The sequence below is a fragment of the Paroedura picta genome, chromosome 8 (assembly GCF_049243985.1).
Source record: "Paroedura picta isolate Pp20150507F chromosome 8, Ppicta_v3.0, whole genome shotgun sequence".
Taxonomy (NCBI): Eukaryota; Metazoa; Chordata; class Lepidosauria; order Squamata; family Gekkonidae; genus Paroedura; species Paroedura picta.
This window is the reverse complement of record NC_135376.1, coordinates 16,347,303-16,372,249: the sequence shown is the minus strand read 5'-3', so window position 1 is coordinate 16,372,249 and position 24,947 is coordinate 16,347,303. Positions and strand designations below refer to the sequence as shown.

Below are 24,947 nucleotides of genomic sequence, written 5' to 3'. Positions count from 1 at the left end.
CTGGGCCAGGCTCTACTTCACCCCACCTCTACACCAGGGCAACTCACTGGGGTACGTGCTACTCCCCCCTCCCTTCCAGGGCCGAGCCATTCACTGTGGCTGGATCTTCTGCAGCTGTTGCTGCTGCTACTCCAGGTGGGAGGCTGGCAAAATTCAGGAAGATGAAAGAGAAAGATATGATGAAAGAGAAAAAGAAACAGAAAAAGAAAGGGAGACAGAAAGACAGAGGGAGGCAGGAAGGGTGGAGGAAAAGAAAGCATCATTTCTCCTGGAGGAAACAGCTGATTTGGAGGGGCCCTGGCCGTCCTACCCCACCCCCATACAACAGTATCTGCACAGGTCACCACTGTCCCCACCTTGCCATCCACTCCACATCTTCCATTGTCTGGGGTAGGAAAGAAGAGACATGGGGGATGGCTGCCTCCTTCCTGCCCTCCCATCTCCCAAAGGACAGGTTGGACAGGTAAGGCTGGGGTGACTGACTTCCTCCCATTCCCAACATCGCCCAAGGGCCAGGCTGCATGGGGAAGGCTGCTAGATATCCCCAGCCTCTCTGAGGAGAGGAAGGGTAGGGGGAATTAAAGAGCACTCTGATGGCCAGCTGCAGGCCTATAGGGAGGTCTTGTGAGTCCAGATCCTCTTAGGGAGGATGCCTCAAAGGAAAAGCCTGGCCAGACACTCCCAGTTTCACCCAAGCCTCAGCTGGATGAGAGCTTAGCTCAGTTAGATCCTTAACAGGCAGAGAGCTCTGACCAGCAGGAAGGAGTGTAGTTGCAGATAAACTAAGGCTTAGATTCCAAAGTTGTTGCAGGAGCTCTGCATCCCTCTACCTAGCCTCCATTCCCACCTGGCTCACCTGAACCAATTAAGCAATGCCAGCTATGTGCTAGAAGAGAGCACCATTCTAGAAGGCACCACATCATGTTGGCAAGATAGTTGTTGACTGCAGAAGACTGTGAGGACTGAGAAGCTGCTGGCAGCCTATATTAACTTGAGACTGGGCGACCTGGGTTGTGGACACATTCTGTGACCTGCTCCTTCAGCTAATGCCCTTGGATAACTTAAGGAACCCTTGGCTCACTGGCCTGAGTTAAAACATTAATTGCATTCCATCTATCCCTTGGCATTCTGTTTTTGAAATACTGATTCTCTCTGCCTGCCTAGCAGCTTGTCTGTTTTTCCAGCACAGAGCTGAAACCTGAGACCAACACAGGAGGCAAAGAAAGCAGCTGGTTTCCCTCCCTTTTCTGGGAGAGAAGGAGAATGGGAAGAGGCTGCGCAGATGGAGCAACTTACCAGCAGCATCTCCTTTCAGAAAGACCAGCACCACTTCCACCCAGCAAGCAGCAAGAAGAAGGAGGAGGAGAGGACAGATAAGCCCTATGATTGGCCCTCATAGGAAGAGTGTTCATTCCCTATTGGCAGCACAACCCCAGGGAGGACCAATCAGGTAGGAAGCAATTTGACCTGATTGGCCCTCATTGCCAGATTGCAATTTGAACTGATTGGCCCTTAATAGCAAAGTGCAATTTGAACTGATTGGCTCTCATTGGCAAAATGAAATTTGAACTGATTGTCCATCAATGGCCAAGCACTCTCTTTCATTTGGCGGCTCAGCTCCAGGGAGAGCTAGTCTGATAATGGGTGAGTTATCTGCATGCAACTTCAACTTTATAATGTTTAGTGATTAAACATTTATCTGTTGATAGGACCATACATGTTAACCTGCACCCCTCCCAAAATGTCCTGAAGGGTGTGGGAAGGGGAGGGGCCCATGTGGATATTTGGGTATCTACATATATATACTTCCCATAGTATTCTGGTTTCTTGAAGCCTATATAATATTTTAGGGGGTTCTCAATGGTAAAAAAAAGTTGAGAAAGGCTGCTTAAGCCATATGATTTCTAATGTCATATTTGACTTCAGATGATCTTTCAAGTCACTTTGTGTTCTATGTTTCTATGAACTGAGTTCTAGTGTTTCTGAAAGGTTTACTGGATTATCTGGAGGGGTTATCCCCCCCCCTTTTTTTTTGAAGGCATCAAAAGGAGTTATGTAGCATTTGATCTCTTCTAATGGATTTCTTACAGGCATTAGATTGATTGAATACAGGGAAATTCAATATAAATTCCAAAAAGGCAAGCCTGAAAGCAACATGATTATCTCAACCATTGTAGAAGTAGACCAGGATGTTGATTAATTTTGTATTAGGCTCACAAAAATAGGAAATATGAGGTCATCCTGTTTGTCCACTACGTCTCTCTCTCTCTCTGCCTCTCTGCGATTTTTTTAAAATTCTGTGCATTGATTTAAGATATTTACTTTCTTATAATTCACATCTGCAGACCCTTGAAATTGTCAGAAATTCAAAGGGAGAGTGACTCCCCTTTGGGTGAATTTGTGAATGGATAATATTTTTCAGCATCAGAGTAAGAATACAATCAGAACATTCATTTTCATAGGGGGGAAGAGGGCATCCCCATAGAGATACAGTGGAATGCAGGGGTAAAGAGATCAGCAGAAGTGTCTAATGGAGCCATTATTCCTCCTTCCTTAGCTATGATGTGCATATTCAAAATACTGTTTCTCAATCATTATTCTTAATGGAAGGCTTTTCATTGTTTTTTAATGTTAGAAGTTAGGACCTAGCAAAGTGGGGCTCCATTCCAAAATGAAAAGCGTTTTGTACAGAAAATGCAATAGAATCCCACATGTATGTTGCCATATGCACGGATAACTGGTAAGCTATATCTAATTCCTGAGCTACAATCGAGCCCTTTTTGTGAATTCAACTTGGCTGGACTTCAGGAGGAAGGCAGCCTTGTATTGTTTTTGCAGAGGCAGAGTGACACTAATTCACGTGACATGCAAGTGACAGCTACATTGCTCCAGAATACAGCAGTGCCCTCAGGGTGCGATAACCAACATAAATAATGCAAACCAATAGAAGAACAGGCAGGCCCCCTGAATGCATTAATAAGTAAGGATAAAGGATGGCCTTGTGCCAGGATAGGTGTAAGCCCACAGTGTTAGGTCCTATGAATTTTGAGCAGGAGGTTCTCAAGGGATAATGCCTGAAGCAACTTGCTTCAGCCCTTGAGAAGTTGATGGTGGGGCCTGGGAGAGTCATATGGACACCACGTGACATAGAGAAGAGAGTGAATTGTGTGAATAGTATGAAGTCATCACTCTTAATTTCATGTAAGCAGAAAGTTTTCTCTGTCAAACTTTGTTCATTTCTTCTTGGCATCTGCAGCCCCAAGCTGTATTTTCCCCATGATGCTCTCTCAGCCTCTGTCCTTGGCATTCCAGGGATCAGAGAGAGTAGCTGTGGGAAGCCATAGGAGATGTTTGCACAAGCATCCTGAGCTATGGTGACAGTGTTCAAGATCCAGCATAGCTTTCTTTTTTCTAGTTAGGGAAATTAGAAAGCATCATAGTAAGGTCTTAGAAGCAAGGCATATGGGGGGGGGAGGAATTGTATTAAAGTGGTTATGAATCAAAGGTCTTCCAATTTTGCTGCAAGTTTTTTTTTATTGAATGCCGCAGTGGTGACTGTAATCTAGTTTGTGTTACAACAGAGCCGTTTATAAGAATTGTATTTCTATCAGAAAAGATGGGAGAGTTTTAGAAATCCTCAAAGGTAATTAGCTAGACAGGTTTTTTTTTGAGCATTTGGCTCATTGCTTTTTGAAAGACATCCTAGCCCCCAGAGCTGTGGGAAAGTTAAAAGCTTCGGTCTAGACGTGAAGTCATCTTTCTTCATTACCACCTCATAAGTGGTGGGTGGAGGAGATGCACTCATGTCTGGCTTCTAAACACTTATTGATAGACCCCTTTGCAATTGCCTTTCTGAAAGTAATTCTTTTCTGTGACTGGCTGATCCGTGTGCCCATTTTACTCTTCCTCACACAGACTGAGCATTCCTCTATGTGTGGGTGGGTGTATGAGTGTGAAATACTGTCATGTCATTCCTGGCCTATGGTGACCCTATGAGTTAATGTCCTCCAAAATGTCCTAATGTTATCAGCCTTGCTCCGGTCTGGCAAACGCAGGGCTTTCTTGATTCAGCCAATCCATCTCATGGTTGGTCTTCCTCTTATCCTAGTGCCTTCAATTTATCCTAGCATTATTGTCTTCTCCAGTGAGAGTTTGGTCTTCTGACCAAAGTATGATAACCTCTATTTACTTATTTTAGTTTCTAGGGAGAGTTCAGGCTTGATTTGACCTAGAATCCACTTATTTGTCTTGGAGAGAGGGGGTCTGGAGTATCCATAGATACGACACCGCATTTCAAAGGAAACAATTTTCTTCCTGACAGCTTTCTCTATTCCCCAACCTTAACATCCCTATGTAGTAATCGGGAATAATGTGGCGTGAATTAGCTTGATCCCAGTTGCTACCAAGTTGCAAGACATGCTTACATGTAAGAATCTTTTCTAGCTCCTTCCTGGTTGCATTAGTTGGAAATATAATGCAGTGCTAGATGCTCCACTGGTTTAATCCAGCAGGACTCTTATCTTCCAGTTTGTAGATCAGAAGGTTCAAAGGGAAGAGAAGGTCATCTGATCCTCCAACCTGCTAATGCAAGGCAATTCACAAATTGACTGTCCTCCTTATCAGTCCTAAGGGTGTGAATCACTGTGTGTCACATGCAGAGTGAGGTTCACTTCAATAAACTGCAAGTACAAATAGATTCCCTAGGTTCTCCAATCTTTATTTATCCAAATGCTCTTTAAACCTTCATTGCATAGTTTGTTTGTGCTTATCCTTAGATAAACAGAACTCTAATTTACTTTTTTACTTCTTGTGAAATCAATAATTTGAGCTTTCTTCCAAGCCATTAAGATGTTGAGAATTGCAACCAATTTGTATGTGTGTGTGTTTGTATGTGTGTGTGTGTGTGACCAGATTCACTCTCTATCAGATAAAGTAAGTGGTGTGATATCTTAGTTGCTGGTAATAAACTGTTTTTTTTCCAAATGTGCCCACTGCACACAGGATATTATCGATGGTATCGCCAAATTAAAATAGACTGGTGGCAAAATGTTCCAAGAACTGAGACCCCGGTAATTAAAAGACTTTCAGATAACACTGCTATCTGCATTCATCTTCAAAGGCATTGTTGAAAGCTCTTCGTTAAAAGAAAATTATAAAGAAACATGTACCAGAGAGGGGAAAAAATACTTTAAACAATAACAAATGAAGTTCCTTGAAGGAATGAGCAATTTCTTTCTAAATGCTGGAAACTTAAGCACGTTATGCTGAAATATGTGCAGCACTGCCAATCAATAGAGCTGGACCAGAAATAAAGGAAACTGATGGAGAAGCAGTGGCTTAGCAGTAGGCCATCTGCTTCATATGCAGAAGGGCCCAAGTTCAATCTCCAGTTGATAGCACCAGACAGTAAGTGATGTGAAAGACCTCTGCCTGAGACCCTGGAGATCTGAAGCCAGTCTGAGTAGACAACTCTGGCCTGATACAGTATTAAGGCAGCTTCATGTGTTCATGGAAAATAATTGTCCACATTATGTATATATGATGACTAGTGACATGACCATTATCATGATAGTGTTTTTTGGGGGGCAACTTCATGTTATTTTTGTGAGCAGAATTAAATATAGACCATTCCCAGAGAGGATTAGTTTGAACTTTCCTACAACTGGAGAACACCACAACTCAGTGGTAAACCATCTACTTGGCATGCAGAAGGTCCTCAGGTCCAACCCCTGGCACCTGTGGTTAAAGGAGTCAGATAGGAGGCAATGTGAAATGCCTCCACCTAAGACCATGGAGAGCCATTGCTAGTCTGAGTAAACAATACTGACTTAGATGGACCAAGGGTCTGATCCAGTGTAAGAAAGCTTCATGTGCATGTTCATGTCAATTAATGTGGGTTTGAGATTAATAATTCAAGGTGGATTGGTGGACACCATGATGCATTTGATGAGGTTAGGCACCAAAACCAGCAATTCATGGACTGGTGTGTTTGTGTGTGTGTTGGAGGGAAATCCCATAATCATCTGAACCTTTAGGCTGACCAATTTGGGGTTGAGCCATCTTGGTGTAGTGGTTAGGGGCATCAACTTCTAATCTGGCGAGCCAGGTTTGATTCCCTGCTCCTCTATATGCAGCCAGCTGGGTAACCTTGGGCTCACCACACCACTGATAAAGCTGTTCTGACCGAGCAGTAATATCAGGCTTTCTCAGCCTCACCCACCTCACAGGGTGTCTGTTGTGGGGAGAGGAAAGGAAAGGGGATTGTAAGTCACGTTGAGACTCCTTTGGGTAGAGAAAAAGCGGCATATAAGATCCAACTCTTCTTGTTCATGATCAGCATCACAGCTGATGCTGAAGGTTTGTTTGTGTATGTGTATGCATAGATAGGTTAAAGGGAAGTTTTATGTCACACGTGAAGCCAGAGGGAATTTCTCATTTAAGAGACTTGCACTGAATGAGAAAAGTGTGTAGATCAGTTGTTCCAATATGAGCCTATCCAATGGCTCTTGCATGACCATTTCACACTGTGGCGGGACAACGGCCCTTTTGCATGAAGCATTCAATTCACACTTGGCATGGGGTATCCTGTTCAGGTGAATGGTGAAGAGAATATTTTGTGCTATTCTTCTATCATGCAGAGCACCAGGAGATTTATAAACTGGCGATTATATATATAGTCTGTAGTATTCCCCTAAGAATGCCTAGAATCCTGCCCGACATTTAGATTCCATCCTGGGCTGGCTAGTACCTGATCAAACATTGGCATGTGACCCAGTAATCCTAGTACCAAATCAGAAGGAAGCCATATTGACACTGCAGGAGCAGGAAAATACACAAAACTAAAAGGAACTCTTCTCCCTCCCCATATATTATTCTCATATAAGAGTTGGTGGCTGTTAAACCAAAAGGACTGAAAACAAAACAGTTGTGGGTTTTGGGCGACAAACCAACAATGAAGAATCTTTGTCACGGCATGATTATAGGACCCTGACAAACCTATCCAGCAGAAATGCATATCCAAAGTACACTTTGTTGCTTCAATCTATGACTAGCATGGCTTCATTTCCGAGGAAAGTTGAAATCTTGTGTGGCCATATAAATCACTGCCTAGTTTAAGCAGAGGAGCCGTTTCCAGAGAATACTAAGAAGATGATATGTCTCTTTCAAACTTTGGGAAACAGTATTTTATTGATCCCATAAAAGTGATCTATCTGGGGAGAAACAGGCTGAACGTCCTGCCGTTCTCTTGGTTGACTGAACGCCATCTTCGCTTTGCACCATTTACTCTGAGGGAAGCGGGGCATTATAAACTTAAGGCAGGAAACCGATAGGCCTGTGGTTCTTTATGTCCTGCTTTGTCACCTTTCTCATGAAGGAGGTAAGATGGCATTACAGAGCTATGGCATTTGCTTCCAGAATATATGCAATGAGCCTTGGTTCCTGGAATGCGGATGGCCTTCTCCAACACAACCTGAGCAGAAGATGGGACCTTGGGACAATATTATGAAATCAGCAGAATATAATGCCAGTCATTATATAAACTGAGGTTTAACAAGATTAAGGGAATATTGTATGCAGGATACATAGAATGCCACATTAGAATGCCAAGAAAATCAAACCATATTTAAATAGTGCATTTATTTTCAAATAGATTTATGGATCTCACAGATGAGTTATGATGCCAGGAAGACTCTTAAGGCTGGAGGAAAGTCCCAGTGGGGTTCGGATGGATCTGTGTTGCCTGCTCCCCCCCCCACACACACACAAGGTATTAGACCCAAATCAATGTTTTGATCCACTTGACCATAACTGAGTGACAGCAAAATTCCTTTGGAATATGGCTAGCCACCAATTCCTTTGGAATATGGCCAGATCACCAGAAGCATGCGATCTACTGAAATGCATAGGTCTCTTTTATCCGATTTCAAAGAATTATAGAGTTGGGAGGCGCATACAGGCCATCTAATCCAACCCCTTGCTCAAGGCAGGATCAGCTTAAAACATCCAGTGACTGGAGCCCTAGAGTAAGAATGATTTTCCCAAGTCCTAGTCTTACATTGTAATTACTGCAACACAGTGACTTCCTTTAATAGCACTGATGTTTTTACTGATATTCCAATGTTTCTCATTGATTAGCAGGGCAGCAGTTCTGCCAAGGAAGACACAACTCTCTTTTGGTGTTAATATGGCCGCTATTTATTATTATGCCACTCTCTGAAAGGGGTTGGCCTAGCACAGTAAGGAGCCTGACATCCCCTCATCCATCAGGCTGCTTATCCTGAGGGTCCAGGATGCCTTGAGACCCACTCCATCCTAGCCAGGAGAGCAGGTCTCTTGTGCTGGGAATCCCTCACCAGGGAAGTGACCCATCGGGGCCCACCAGGCATTCACCTCACTTTGGAGTACCCCTTAGTTCACTTGGCTACAAGCCCCTGACCTCCCAGCTGGGTAGGCCATGTTTGTATATTTCCCGGTCTCATTAAGGAGACCCTCAACCAACAGGGAATCCAGCGCACAAACTGGACTCCCTGCCAACAGGCTCCTACCATGCCTGAAGTGTCATGACGAACCAAACAAAACTGTATGAAAACTGTGCCCATCACCAAATCCGCAACATGGGGAGGGAGGGAAGTTGGCTGGCTGCCTGGACACGAGAGGGCGAGGCACACACACATGTTGCCTTTAAAGGCACCCATGCCCTGTCTCCTATGCACGCCGCACTGCATAGTCTCCTATGCACCCTCGCACCTGTGCTCGTCACAGCTTCCACAGCTTCTTTTTGCTAGTTCTGCTTCTGATCTATCTTCTCATTTAAAGCACAGGGGGAAAAGAGACCCTCTCTCATCCAGGTATTGTGATGGGTAACACAGTATGAGAAGGGTTGTCTTTTAAACTTATAAGAGCCAGTTTGGTGTAGTGGTTACGAATGTGGACTTCTAGTCTGGCATGCCGGGTTCGATTCTGCGCTCCCCCACATGCAGCCAGCTGGGTGACCTTGGGCTCACCACGGCACTGATAAAACTGTTCTGACCGGGCAGTGATATCAGGGCTCTCTCAGCCTCACCCACCCCACAGGGTGTCTGTTGTGGGGAGAGGAATGGGAAGGCGACTGTAAGCCACTTCGAGCCTCCTTCAGGTAGGGAAAAGCGGCATATAAGAACCAATTTTTCTTCTTTTTCTTCTTTTTCTTCTTTTTCTTCTTCTTTGCATGTTGTTTATAAGGCACACTGCTTCAGAGGAAATGGCTCAGCCAGTTTTAATGTTCATATTGACCTGAATATCTAATAGCATAGAACACTGCATTAAAAATTTAGGCAGTAGTCCACTTAAAACTGCCACATTTCACCTGATAGGTAGATTGTTTTTCAACAGAACAGCTTGTACAGGAGAACACAGAGTGACAATGGTTGCTGCTTCTTAACGGCAGGCTAAGCAATTAAGAATTATGGTCAGTTGATTAGCTTGTTTGCCTGGATCAAGGAAGCCACTGATTTCAATCTCCACTTGTCTATGAAGTTGAATGGGGAAATGGTGGCTGTCTTTAAGCTCTTCCTCCCCATCTTTTCTTTCCTTCTTTTTTGGTGGGACTTTGGTTGCCCCCTGGGGACTGGGGACTGACCCTGGGAACCTTAGGCATCCAAGGGAGATGCTCCACAATGGAGCCATGGCCCTATCCTGATATGGTTTGTGCTTACCACAACCTTATGAAGGCGATGAATTTAGCAACTGGCCCCAGGCTGCACTCACAGCCAAGTGGAGACTGAAAACAGAGTCTTTCTTGATCCAAAATATGGGAAGCATAGCTGTGTCCATGCCCACCCAAGGCCCCTCCCCTTTATACCGCCCCCAGGCCTATCACTGGCTATTTTGAGAGGAGGGGTTGGGTTAACATATTTGGTCATTTCACCTTATAAATGTTTAACACATTTTTAAAACTTCACAAAAATTCATTAACTCCCACCCATTCAAGAAATCCTTCCAAGGCCATCTATTGCTGGGAAACCCTGGTTGAGAAAGTCTACATTAAATAAAGAAAACTGTTTAGGTGCCATCTCTCAGCCAAGGATGTTTGCTTTGTGGATCTACCATAGAGATGCCGGCAACATCTCTAGCTTTCTAGTACTGAAGCAAAAGAAGCATATTTTCCTTTTCAGTTATCTGTCCCACGGAAGCTGTGTGCCTGTGACTACAATGGTTGTCTATATAAGATTATTTCCAGGTAATTCAATTGAGCACACAATGTGCCACAGCAATTCAGATCCACTTTATATTACACTTTTGATTTACACGATTTATGATGAACAGTGATTTACATCGAATCCCATTGTGAAGAAGATGGGCGATAAGCAAAAGTGATGTGGTTCCTCCTACAGAAAGAGCACACCTGCGTTTGCAGATACCTGTCCTAGTCACTCAACACCTGTGTGATAAAAGTATCTGCAGAAATAATGGGGGGTGTTATTCAGAGTTTTCAGTTAAAGCACTTAGAGAAGTCCCCCCGCCCATGCAACCATACTATCGTAAGAAAAAGCGGCGAAGACTTATCAGCAGCCGCCATTGATGCAGCGGAGGAGCGGGCGGCAAGAAGACACGTGGGGGTGGGGAGGTTCAAAGCCAGGAGGAAGGGCAGCTCTGCATGAGAGGATTGTGCTAGCCTGGTTGGCGCCTGGGCGTGGGCTCAGGGCGCCTTAAAAGGCACCACGTGGAGGAGCCCTGCCTTTTGCACCAGGCTTGCCGCCCGAGCAGCTTCCCTCCCACCCACCCTGTTTTGTTGGCTGTTAAGCTTATGTCTGTATGGCCACTGGTTGATGTCTTTATATTGCATTTTGTCACAGCTGGCGGTTTTGGCATGGGATGGAGCCTGTTTGGGGGGAGTTCGGTCTGCGCATCGGACTCTCCAGGTTTGGGACCTCCCTACGAGGTGGCAGGTCTGCGAGCAGGGCCGACCCGGCTGGGAAGGCTTTTGGCTCGCAGTGCCAGGTAGCCCGGGGTGGGACCAAGAAGGAGGTGGGCACCTCTCCTTGGCACCCCGGGGCTTACAGTGCCGGGTGGCCTGGGGCGGTGGCCGAGGGAAGTGTGCGCTTCCTCTTGGCGCCCCAGGTGGACACTTCCCTATGGTGGGAATCCAGTGGCAAGGGGACCCGCGTTCCTGGTGGGGGAACCGGGTGGGCCCCAGGGTGCCACTGGCTCTTCCTATGGATGGGATCCCAGCAGCAAGGAGGCCTGTGTTCCCAGCGGGGGATCCAGAAGGACTCCAGGGCGCTGCTGGGTCCGGGTTCTTGTGGTCTTCTGACTGCAAGTCAGGCTCCCTCTCCCATGCTGTGCCAACACTCCTGTGGAGTATTAATAAAGCTGTGGCCTTGTTTAAGCCAACTAAAATGTGTGAGTGTCTTCCTTGAGCCCAAAATGCCCTCCTGCAAGTCAATAAGCAGCATAAGGATTAGTGTAGAGGAGCCCAGTTTCTTCAGAGATTATGAATGGATACTCACTCACTCATTTTATCTAGCCAGTTTGAAAAACAAGCCAGCAGCAGGGTCAAAGGAGGACAATACCTTGAGGACAATACCTTGACTTCTTTCAAAGGGTCAAAGGGCTAAGTAGACAATACCTTGACTTCACAGAAACTGGTTGTCCTCTCTGAAAAGCAGGATATTGCACTAGGTGAACCATTGATCTGATCCAGCAGGCTGCCACACATGTTCTTATGTGAGCCTCTGGGGAGGGCGGTATATAAGTATGATAAATAAATAAATAAATAAATAAATGTCCTTACCAGCCATAACTGCTGTGAATTAATGGGCAAAGCAACAGAGTATATAAAAAACCCAGCTTGAATCCAATCCATTTTGCATAATCCATTGGATCCAGCAAGTGTCTTCAGTCAGTAATGCCCAGTTTGCCTTCATACTTCAGCCCCTGTCCTTGTGACTTTATTTTTTGCAGTGTTGCCAACCCCCAGGCAGCACCTGGAGATTTCCAGCTATTGCAGTTATTTCCAGATGACAAAGATGAGTTCCCTTGGAGTAAATGGCTGCTTTGTGGGGTATATTCTATGGCAGGGGTAGTCAACCTGTGGTCCTCCAGATGTTCATGGACTACAATTCCCATGAGCCCCTGCCAGCATTTGTTCTATGGCATTATATCCTGTTTTATGGCATTATATCCTAATGCCTTCCCCTCCCAAACCCAGCCTTACCCAGGATCTGCCCCTCAAATCTCCAGATATTTCCTAACCTGGAGCTGGTGACACTATTTATGCAGGTCAAATTATATCAAATTTAACTTTTTTTATGGTGTTCAAAAGGGACTCATCCTTCCTTTTTCACCAGCTAAAAAGCTGGTTGGATTTATTGGGTAAAAATTAATAATAATAATCTGCCTCCAGCGCTAACAAGCGAAATAATTAAAAATGGAGTCCAATAGCACTTTCAGGACCAACAAAGATTTATTTAAGGTGTGAGCTTTTGTGTGTCTTAGGAAGCGTGCAGGCACACGAAAGCTCACACCTTGAATAAATCTTTGTTGGTCTTAAAGGTGCTATTGGACTCTATATCTGTTGTGGTACTTCAGACCAACATGGCTACCCACTTGAATCTAAGAGAAATGTGATTACAAAATTAGAGGCACATCTTACCTGACAGATCCATGTAGGTACATTGAACCTATTGTGAACAGATTTACTCTGAACAGGTTAATTTGCTACACCTCCAAGCCTTGGTAAGTGAGAGAAAAAGAGAGGGCTTATATAAGAGGAAATAGAAGGCAAACAAGGACCAAAGAGGGTCAGCATCTAACTGCAGAAAGGATTCTCTTAACCTGTTATATATATACGTACACACAAAAATAAAGTATTGTTGATCAGGCAAAAGTTACAGGGCAGCCATGTTATTTTTTTACGGACAAAACGATAAGGAGTCTTGGATAACCCTGAAGACCAGCCCATTTGTTATGGCACAACTGTTCATGAGCCCCTGATGAAGGTTCAAAGATTAAAGCCCATCGAAAAGTCATCAGATGACAAAACAGAAATATTGAAACGTTTAACCCCATCAAATATCAATGAGAAATGGGCCAGTTCTAACACCACTGTATTCCAAAACTCGTCAAAAAGTCAGCGGCCCTCGCACAGGGATGTGAGAATCCTTTAAGTGTGGAAGAGGAATAATAAGTAAGGAAGCGGAATAGCAAAACAAAGTAATCTTTAAAGAAATCAATTACTAGCGGTCGAAGAATAATGGAGGGAAGATATTACAAAAACAGCAGCATCTTGCGGGATCAGCAATATCTGTACATTGACCCCCCCCTCGCCCCCACTACCAGATCAACATCTCTCCTTTCATATTTTGGAAACAGAGGCCTCAAATTGCCACCTGAATCATGTCCAACACGTCTTGCAAGCTCTGTAGGACACAACCAACCCAATGATGCATTGATCTGAAGGCAGCAGTATTTATGGCGTGCTCATTTGCGGCACACATTATTTGAGCAACCAATTTAAAAGAAAGAGGAGCTGGTAATCTCCTTGCTGCTAAACAATGTAAAATGTTTGGCTCAACTGATGCATAGATGAAGACTTTGGAGGTCAGCCAGACGAGTCAGCAGTTTTCTTTCTCTCTCTCTCTCTCTCTGTGTTTTTTTTTTAAGATGCAAGGTAAAAATAAACCTTAACTTGGAGGCCTGTCTTTGTCTTGATCTTGTTAGGCTGTATTGTTTTAATCTTACCTTGTTCTGGAGTCCAGATAGTTGGATCAATCTTTTTTTTTTAATGTTATGCAAAGCACATAGTTCCACTCAGGAGTACCAGATTAGATTCCTGAACTGCAAGAGAAACGGACGGAGCCAAGGAATGCACATATACAGAAGTGGTTGAAAGATTTGTGGGGTCCTATCAGAGTACAATTGTGACAGAAGCATCCAGAATGGGGACAGAGAACCTCCCCAAAGTGGAAACGGGTATCCCTGAATGTCCTTAAAGAGAGAAAGGGGAGAAGGAGAGAGGCTATGACATTGATCCATTGGGGGGAAGGCACCATGCAGGGCCCCTGAAGCTACATGTGCTACATAGTTAACCAGCCCTGCACATATATAGCCTTAGCCAGCATCACCAGGGCCCTAAGACAATAGGAATCACCTAAAATGATACCTCAAACATTCCATCAAAGCGCCAGGGTCACATGTTCTTTAGGATGCTTAGGGCTGATTCTGCGTTGAGCAGGGAGTAGGACTCGATGGCTTGTATGGCCCCTTCCAACTCTATGATTCTGTGTGCAGTATACTGGCTCTCTAGCTGAAGTAGTGCAGCTGAAAAAGATTAAACAGCTCTAAATTAGCATTTCTCTACCAAAAGAAAAATACTGCTTTTGGAAGATCCATCAGTTGCTCTTCTTTGTAGCTCTTCCTCTCGGGGAATACAATTATCGATTTTTCTGTCATGTTCGAAAGCAGACTGTGGACAAGGTGATGATAGGGTGATGGAGACTGTTCTTTTTGGTGTGGCTGGAAAACTTATGAATGAACTCTGTGACCTGCTAAATGTACTGTCATTGTTTTTGTTGCCTCCGCACGTATTCTAACAGGGTCGTCACATCTCCAGAAGACCATCAGAGGAATCTTTGACTGGACCAACCGTTCAAATAGTCACACATTTTGTTTCTGACACTGCCCAGTCAATTGCTTCTGGGAAGCATGAAGGTAATAACATATTTCTGCTGTTGGTATCAAGAATCTGGTAGTCCGCAGAACATTACCTCTGAACATAGAAATGCCATTAGATGCATGTTCCTGATCTTTCTAGTTTAACACTGGTTGAGATTGGTGCTTCCAGGAAGGCAATAAAATGGCTGAGAAAGCTATAGCCTTCCCCTGGTTCCCCACCACCATTACCAAGTAGTGATAGTTCTATTTTCCTTTTAGGACAGGCAGTAAGGACTTGTGACCCATTATCCATTTTCGGTGGCCTGCTAAGTGAATGCTAACAGTACTGATTTTTTTTTCCAGTTCAATGTATTGAATTCAAATGGGAGATTTGCTCTCCCCTGTGGGTCCCATCTGGTCTCCCCTGTGGGTCCCTGGGGCCCTTAGTGTGATAAACCTTCTTCTTAACCGCCAGCTTGGTGAAGGGGGATGGGACAGCAGAAATCATGTTGGAAATGCTATTCTTTCCACACTCCCCCCATGAGCTATGCGGGAGAGATGAAAGCACCTGAGATGAAAGCCCCCTCTGAATGAGTTACTGCTGAAAATTTTCAGCATAGTACCATGAAGAGTTGAACACTTTTTATTTGAATTGCCCTTGATTTGGGAAGGTTTTTTTTAAATCACTATTTGTAATGCCCAAATTCCCAGGTGAGTGGAAGCATCTCCCCTTTTGTACTGGCCCCATTGTACTGATTGTTTGATCCATGTTCTGAGGCCAAGTTTGGAACTAGATGTATGATACGTGCTGCCAACCCTGGTGAGTTGCATCCGGTTGACTAGTCATAGAAGTAACCTGAGCCTGGTTTGTGATCCGTGAAAACACTTTAGTAGGGCCATCCAAAGCCAAGTTACTTTCTCCATTGACTACAATGGAGAGAAGGGTGTAACTCTGCTTAGGATGAACTGGTTTAAACATTCATAATTATAAATATGTTGTTTTCTTTTCTTCTTTTTAGTCCTTATTCACGGAAGCTCCATTCCATCGTTTGTTTAGGTAGGTACGAATCTAATAAACAAAAAAAGAAAAATCTAGGAAAGATCCAACACTGCATCTTATTTTCCCCTGGGAAAATAAGGTAGCTTCCAAGGCTACATTCTATTCTCCTGAGACAATCTGTAAATACAGTTCGCTTTCCAAATTACATAATGCATATTTAAAAGCTTGCTGATTTCCCCAGGAGAGAAAGCCAGCTACTTAAGGATCAGTTTTATTATACCATCTAAGTGTGTTTGCTATTACAAAACCTATTACTTGATCAAAATATCCAGAGCATAAGATCAGTAAATCAGCTTAGTTTCTATATCCAAACACTTGTAGGCAACGCTGCACAAGACGATGCTTCTAATGAGGTCTTCAAAAAATCTAATTGGGCAGAGTATGTTCAGATCTTTTTTTCCTATGTGCATCTGCTGATTTGGACACAAGAAAGAGACACAGTCTTTATCACATCTTGTGAAATGGTTCTTTTGTTCCCTTTTAGAGATCCACTACCATGTGTCATGGCAATATTTAAAAAAAATAGAACTGGGCCAAATATCCTTCATTAAAAAAAGAATCTTAGGTTGAAATTCAGACATAGCCTTATATTGAATCAGACCAATGGTCCAGCAAGACAGCTAGCATGGTGCAGTGACTAAAGAGTGGTGGACACTAATCTGGAAAACCGGGCTTGATTCCTCCCTCCTCCACATGAAGCTTACCTTGGACCAGTCATAGTTCTTTCAGAGTACTCTCAGTCCCATCTACCTCACCAGGTGCCTGCTGTGGAAAGAAGGAGGGAATGCAATTGTAAGCCACTTTGAGGCTGTATACCACAGAGTACAGTCAGGTATAAAACTCAACTCTTCTTCAAGGTCAGCAACATTGTTTACTCAGATGGGCAGTGGCTATCTGGGATCTTAGGCAGCTGCCTTTTACTAAATCAGACCAATGGTCCATCAAGTCAGACAATAAGCCACTATCTGGAGTCTTAGGCAGAGGTCTTTCATGTCACTTACTGCCTGATCCTTCAAAGTTTTATTCAAGGCATTTGTATGCATGCACACTTCTTCCGATACAATTAAACAAAATTTCCTCAAGCATACAGGTAGAGAGAGGGCGGGGGGGGGGATTGATCACCACCACCCCCAGCACACCCTATATGTAATAGTTGAGGAAATTTTGTTTCGTTGTATCCAAAGAAGTGTGATCGCACATAGAAACTTATTATTTGAATAATAATTTGTTGGTCCTGAAGGTTCCACCACACTCATTGAATCATAGAGTTGGAAGGGACCTCCAGGATCATCTAGTCTGATCTCCTGCAGAGTGCGGGAAATTCACAACTACGTGCCCTCCCACAGTGACCCCAATTCCATGCCCAGATGATAACTTCCTTCTGCTTCAGACTAACATGGCTACAAACCTGAATCTGTCTGATCCTTTTAGCTGAAAATGCTAGGGATTACATCTGGGACCTCCTGAATGCCAAGCTGATGCTCTCCCACTGTGCCATGATCCCTCCTTGTAATTTTGGTGGAGTAGAATATTTTCTCCACAGATATTTAAACTTAATAAATATTCAGTTTGGGGCAACACAACTCTGTTTTCTTCCATAATTTGCTTTTCTGCACCTTGCCAGTCAATCTAGAATAGGGCAGGTTTCAGGGGGAGGAAAACAAGAAGAAATATTTAGTGCCTTGAACATTATTCATATGCACTTATATAGGTAGTTATAAGTAATAATTAATTACTTCTGTGAAGAGCTGACAGCAGAATCCTAAAGATCCACTTCAGCGGAAATCCAATTCAGATTGCTCTGATAAATAAGAATTGCATTGACAAGTTTTTCAGCTGTGATTCGATGTCAGTAGAATGCCAGAAATGATCTACACAGTATGTGTGAGATACAAAGGGATTTCACGATTGTTTCTTGCACTGTATTTATCGTCTAATCATCACAGCGCATCACTTAGGAGAACTCCAGAACCTTGCGAAGCAATCCTTAAATTAATAACCCAAGACTCGGGAAGTATGCTGGAATGAACACAAGCAATATATAGCCATATGCAAAATTCGAGACGAAATCCAAATCCCTCTCGGGTTCTGCTGGAGGAGTGGTTTTCAAAGGAGACATTCCGAAAGCGGGACATGGTATGCAGCGCGGATTCTGAGTGGCATCGTAGATCTTTCCAGTGCCTGATTAGCTCTTGGCCTTATTTATAGCCCACGGTGTGTGATAGAAACATAGGGAGAGAGGCATGAATCTCCCTGCTTCAGCTGACAAGGCAACTAATACATTACTAAGCCTCTGCCATTCTTGTTCCACTTACCTGTAAACCAATAGTGTCACGGCAGGAATTATTTTTTGATTTTGAGCCTATTGATGAACTGCAAAGGTTAAAATTAAAGTGTGATTTATGCCGTGATCAGCCACATGGTGGCGGAGCACCAAGTGAAGTGTGTAAAATTATAACCATAAATATACTTTGGGCTGTTCTTTATAACCAGCGCCAAGTGTCTCTGTTTCTCCCACCTTCTTGCCTCAGCTTCTTTCTCCTTCAAAGAAGAACAGTTTGGGATAAGAGAAAGGGGGATGATGTAGGGAGACGTTTCATAAGCTCTTGGGGACCACTGGCTTTATGAAGAGGTGGGGCCACAGTGGCCTGTTGCTTAAAGAAGAAGAAAAGTTGGTTCTTATATGCTGCATTTCTCTACCCAAAGGAGGCTCAAAGCGGCTTACAGTCGCCTTCCCTTTCCTCTCCCCACAACAGACACCCTGCGAGGTGGGTGTGGCTGAGAGAGCCCTGATATCACTGCTCGGTCAGAACAGTTTTTTCAGTGCTGTGGTGAGCCCAAGGTCATCCAGCTGGCTGCATGTGGGAGAGTGCAGAATTGAACCTGGCATGCCAGATTAGAAGTCCGCACTCCTAACCACTACACCAAACTTGACACGCACTAGAAACCTTTGGAGAAATGAATCGTAGCCATGTAATACATACTTCATTTGTCATTGATGCCGACTACAAATCTTGGGAACTGTTTAGCACCATTGGACGTCTATACGGATATAGCACCATTTTACCTAATTGAAAGAACAAGGTCTTTCAATCACAACATGCTGGCTGTGTATAGAAATTGGTGAACTGTTGTGGAATCCAGAGGAAAACTGCTGGGCCAGAATTTATTATCATGTATTCATAAATGAGAATGGGATTTGTAGGAGGTGACAACAAATCTAATAACTACTGCTCTGTGATCACGTTTAAAAAAAAATACTTATGAGGTATTTGTATTCTTCTTTCCTCCTTGATGGTGAGCTTACAAAAAGCACCCTTTTGATACACACCATCTGCAGAGCGCCTGGCTTAAGAGGTGATGGGAAGGGAGAGATGGGGCCTTGGATGCTGGGAGGTGTGCAAGTAGCACCCAGTTTAAGAGGTACTGAGGGTCAGAGAGAAGGAGTCTGGGGTCCCTATGGAATGGCATGGAATGTCTGAGTAGTGGAGAGTGGGGGGGGGGCAGAAGAAGGGATGGGGGTCTGAGAACCAAAGAGGAAGGGAAGGATGCACTTAGTTGAAAACAACTAAAGAGAGACGTAGTGCCATTTTAAATGATGGGGGGAGAGATGTGGCTCCCTCACCATGACCTCCACTGGCCGGCTGTGTTTTTTTTTGGGGGGGGGTGGCTTTAACTACCATGACAATTCATTTACATAGGGCTGAATACACATTGCTATGTGTAAGTTTAAAGTAAATAAAAAGGGCTAGACCAATAAACCTCTGATTGGTTGGCCCCATTGATTGACAGGCCGTGGAGCGGCGAGTGAAAGAGCATGTCGCTCTCTCATTTGCTTCTTTGCACAGCATGTGAGAAGGGGGAAATGCGAGAAGATGTGGCAGAAGAAGACGGGGCTCTGATGTGCTCCGGGAGCTCATTCCACCAGGTAGGGGCCAAGACGGAAGAAGAACAGTTGGTTTTTATATGCCACTTTTCTCTACCCAAAGGAGTCTCAAGGTGGCTTATATTCACCTTCCCAGCTGGCTGTATGTGGCGGAGTGCAGAACTGAACCCGGCTCGCCATATTAGAAGTCCGCACTCCTAACCACTACACCAAGCTGGATCTCAGAAAGTGTCCTGTTCTTGGTTGAGGCCAGACATACCTCCCTGGGACCAGGGACCACCAGCCGGTTGGTGTTTGAAGGATAGAGTGTACTTTGGGAGGTATTGGTAGAGAGGTGGTCTATCAGTTGTAAAATGGAAAGGTACATGGCCTGTTCCCAAATCTCAGACCAGATGTCAGGTCTCCAGGATTTACCTGGAGTCATTAGATTAGATTAGATTAGATTAGATTAGATTAGATTAGATTAGATTAGATTAGATTAGATTAGATTAGATTAGATTAGATTAGATTAGATTAGATTAGATTAGATTAGATTAGATCGCAGGGGCTGACATGCTAATATCTGCTGAAGACAACCCAGTATTCAAATACTGTTTTGCTACCTGAGAAGGCTTAGAAGGAAAGTAGTGTAATTAAAAAGTTGCATTCTGGAGGCTTTGTGAAACCAAAATGACTTGATGGCTCAGACTAAATTTCCTAAAATGTGCTGGTAAAAAGCTTTTATATGTATCAAGCGCTTAATCCCTTTGATGCTGAATGGTAGGATTTCTCGAAGTAAAAGAGAGAGAAAAAAACATTGCTAGCAGTGGGCAGAAAGTCAAGCTCCAGTAGTAAGGCACCTTATGAGTAAAGCATCCAGTCCCAGTCCCGTAACTCAGAAGAATGATGTCTCCCAGTAGCCACATTATTGTGCAGTCTATAAGGTCAGATCCAGCATGCTTTTTAGCTGGTGAAAAACAAAAGATATTTCCCTTCAACACGAGGCTATGCTGGGATTCAGGGGACTTGTATGGACAAGGTGCACTTGGCCTCAATCAGAACAAGGGGTTAGGGTTAGGCTCATCACAGTACAGTCAGAGCTGTTTTTACCGAGTGGCTTCTCTCAGAGCTCTCTCATCCTTAACTACCTCACAGAGTGTCTGCCATGGGGAGGTGATTGTAACCCACTATTTGAGACTCCTTCAGGTAGTGAATGTGGGATATAAAAAACTACTTCTTAACTTCTGAGATCTGATAGGATCAGGCCAGGCTTTCTCGTGACAGCGTCCATTTTGTCATTCCACCTGCCCAGCTGAGTGGCAGACCGTGAATCTGTTTGCAGCTGGCCCATGGCCTTATGCAGCACAGCTGACAGGCAAATGCAGAAGGCCAGTTCCAACAGCCAGCTCCAACATCCAAACACAGGCATTGTGCCGATCCGTAGCTGTTGCTGGACCCTGGGCAGAGAGGGCAGTCTGAGCGAATCTCTTCCTTTCCCAGAAATGTACTGTTGTCTAACATTCTGATCTTGTTGTCGTTCTCCATGTTTCTGTACCGAAGAATACAATTAAATCATAGGCATCTTTTCAGCTCTCCAAAACAGAAAACCCACTTTGCCTGCAGGTTCGGTGTTATGCCAAAGCCCCCCTGAATATTTAAATGTAATGGAAGATTTTGTTTGATTCTTCCTTTAAAAAGCCAGGGAAAGAATCCTTTGAAACATCATCAATAAGACACCCTTCTGCAGAACAAAGAGAAGCAATGACTCAAACCTGTGGCTAAGTACAGGGAGAGGACAAGGACCGACATCCCTAGTGCTGGTAAGTGTTTCGGAAGATAAAAACTCCCGCTGCAGCCGAACACTAGGCTACAAAAGGATTGCTTAGCGACAATGACAATTTCTCTGCCATGGCATCGTGCGCAGACAAAGTCCTTGCTGGACTTTAGGCAGAAGAGCTGCTGTGATTTTGTTGGAAGAACTATTAGGCTCATCAGCTCCTCCGAAAGTGCTGCCTCACCCATCCTGGGACCGCTCTAGTCATGCTGGGCCTTGCAGTGCTTAATTGAAATTGGTGCTATAAAGGGACTCGCCGGGCTCCCGGAGCACTGCCAGGGCATTGCTTCATCTTAGCATGTTGCTTAGCAGAGACTGAAAAGGCACTTTACAGATCAAAGAGGGGATTCGGTAATGTTCAGAGCAAATCAGAGTGGGGATTAGAGACTCCTGCTGCTGTTATCCTTTGGGGCGTACGAGACCGGGGTTGCCTCGAACATCCTAATTCTGATGTAAATACACGTTGGAGAAAGAGCATCCCAGATACGCAGCGGGTTTGAGAGCATTGTCAGTGTGCTTAGTGGAGCGGGCGGGTGTGTGTGTGTGTGTGTGGCGGGGGATGTGGCAAATAGATGCACAGATTCATGAGCTACAGTGGGCAATTGGAGAGAATCCTTCTGAATACTCCTGACTCCAGACTGGAAGAGTCAGGTTGGCTTTGCCTGGTTGGGGTGTGCCTGTGACTTGTGGATTGGTGACAGCAATGACTCAAGGGTCCCATCATGGACTTTTGCCCAGGGTTCTAGAATTCCTAAGATCACTTCTGTCCAGTGGAGAGCCCAATGCTCTTTTAAATGAGCTGCAAACCACAGCAGTAACCACTCACACCTACTCAGTTTGGGGCTTGGGAGAACAACTCCTCCTTGGACAGGATGAAGGCTTCCCCTTGCAAGGCCTGGTGGAGGGGCGACTGGTGGGGTGCTAATGGTAGAGGCAATGATTTTTGGGGTCCAAGGCTGGGCTTTTGCTCAGGGCCCCAGGATTACTAAGACAACCCCTGTCTAGTAGAGAATACAATGATGTTTTAAGCAAGTTTTAGACCACAGCATGCATCCATTTCACATTGTATATGATCAACTCTCCTCAAAGAGCAACATGACATGTTGGTGGTGTTATTTTTCCTTGATGTCTTTTAACAACAGTGCATGCCATGATAATTTGGATAGTTATGGATGTAACAAAAAAAAATCTTTCAGGAAATGAATATGCTTTTATGAAAATGTACTTGGCATTAGGTACTGAGTCATTGTTGGGATAAGTATCCCTACTTCAGCTATGAGGAAAGGCAGGATATGAATATTGTAATAAATTGAATATGAATAAATGTAGTAAAATGCCAGGGAGATTGTAGGTTTTCTGCCTATCAAACCTCACAGGTGACCTAGGAGCATGAAAACAACCCTCCACTTCTCTTGCAAAGCACATCATTATGAAGAGCTAGCCACATCAGAGAATTCTCTCATTAATTGCTTCAGTATCCATTCTGATTGATGTTGTCTACTGATACCAGAAGCCAATGGCCATGAAACCCCTTCAGAGGATTCTGGACTAAATTAGGAACATCTTAGTATATGTACACAGTGTAGAAGGTCCCGGCAGTGGTAGTGGAACAATGAAATTCTAGGAGGTGGTTTCTCACTATGATGGATACTCCTCTACACCCTTCCCCACCCTGAGGTAAATTTTCCCTCCAAAATAAGTTGTGTTTTCCCTCAGAGACTGGGTTTGCCTGGTAGCATGGTTCCCTTGCCATCAAAATAAAACTTATTGTCCCATCCTGTTGCTTTTACATCTTTTTTTTTTGTTTACTTTATTCAACCCTAGGAGCTGTGAATACTCACAGAAAGGAGGTACCTCCTAGTGCCAATGAATAGGCCAAGGAACAAGGGTCCCAGGAATCTGTCTACCAGCTAAACTGAATAATGCTTGTCTGAGCTTCTTTTTTTTCTTCCTGTACATCATCAAAGACTTTGTGAGCAAAGGAAGGAGAAACATCTCTGACAGTTGATATGATCTAGGCAGAATATTTCCCTTCCTGTTTGCAGGTAATTCCAGATTCTGTAACACCAAAAACATGAGAACTTGTGTGACCCAAAGGGCAAGAGTTAAAGGAGTCTTGGCCTAGCCAATGGCTCATTAGCCATGGCCCTAAACGAATCAGTCCAGTGGTTCCAAAATCAGTCCTGAGTGTAATCTTCTGTAATTTATTGTAGTTTTGATTATTTTATCATACTGATAAATATAGAACCTACATACATTTCTTTATGACGGAGAAGACCAAATACTCCTTTCTTTATTATTGTGGTAGCGTGAAAAGATATATGCCCATGGACCCACGTATTTCAATATTCAGTGGGATGGGAAATCCTCGTTTGCGGATGAAGATAATACTCATCATGACCAACAGGCCTTTAAGCAGCTACTGTAGAACCTCCAGTGTGGTCTGAGATATTTTGAAAAGCATGTTAGCTCCCAGAATGCTTCACGCTAGTTGTTTGCCATAAACTGAGGGTTTTCATGCAGTCAAATTGAAAGCAACATTCACGTGCCAAAGATTTGCATGTACCAATCATACTCTTAATTGCATGTATTTCTTTGTAAGTCATTTTGGATCCTTTATCACTAGTGAGGAAAGCAGGTTAAACATAACTAAAGCATTACAAATATAGTCAAGACTCAGCAAGGAGTATTGGGAGGGTGTTGGTGATCATGTTAATATTCTGCCTTCCTATGAAAGCAGCAGCAAAGACTAGAATTTACTTAATTTCATCAAAGAAGTTTCAGCATCATGAGCCTCTCATCCATGTCTTGGGATATGCTAGGAATGTACACTGCATGCTCCCAACACCTGTTCCAGAAGGTAGCCATGATAACCTGCAATGCAAGAACTAGATACAGGTCCAGTAATACTTTAAAGACTTACAAGATTGTTGGGGTATAAGAATCCGAGGGTCGAAGCTCTCACAAGCATTCAAGGTGGCAAAGGGAGCATCGATGGACTAAAGACCATACTGAGGACCCTGAATGTTTCTAGCCAAGACAGACAAGTCTTGAGGTCCGGCTGAAGTTGAAAAACACAAGCCAATAACCACTTGGATGACCTAAACCCTGCATTGATGCTGATGTGAGGCTGAAGTTGCAATGAAGGCAGCCAGTTTCTCAGAGATAGGATCATTTTCCTTTATTCCACCCTAGGAACTGAATACTCACACAAAGGAGATACCCCCTAGTGCCAAGGAGCTAGGACAGCTTTTTACTGGGGACAATTGTTTATGAATAAATAGATCCATCCTTTGGAGAAGAGAAACCTTCACACTTAATGTCGCACCATCTCTTTGTGACCCTAAATGAAAAATGACGCCCTTTCAAAAGCTTGGCTGTCCATGATATATCTGTAATATTATTTATTAAAACCTTGCAAAAGAAAAGAGAACCCAGGTGGTGGTTGGGGGGGGAGGGAGAAATTAATGCAATTAAAAATAAAGGAGTGTTTTTTCTCAGCGTCTTTTTATAATGGTATTGATTTGTGATTCGTCATCCTATTTAAAGTTCAA

At 43.9% G+C, this 24,947-nt stretch overlaps 1 long non-coding RNA gene across 2 annotated transcripts; it reads left to right on the top strand.

Moving 5' to 3' along the window:
* Positions 1–1,284: 1,284 nt before the first annotated feature.
* Positions 1,285–24,733, top strand: LOC143842579 (uncharacterized). 2 transcript variants are annotated; one of them, XR_013233192.1, is made up of 5 exons: positions 1,285–1,644; positions 14,577–14,691; positions 15,654–15,691; positions 21,258–21,379; positions 23,218–24,733. It is a non-coding gene; the product is annotated as an uncharacterized LOC143842579 (long non-coding RNA). The 2 variants fall into 2 exon arrangements; XR_013233191.1 differs by lacking the exon at positions 1,285–1,644 and adding an exon at positions 7,663–7,768.
* The last annotated feature ends 214 nt before the right edge of the window (positions 24,734–24,947 follow it).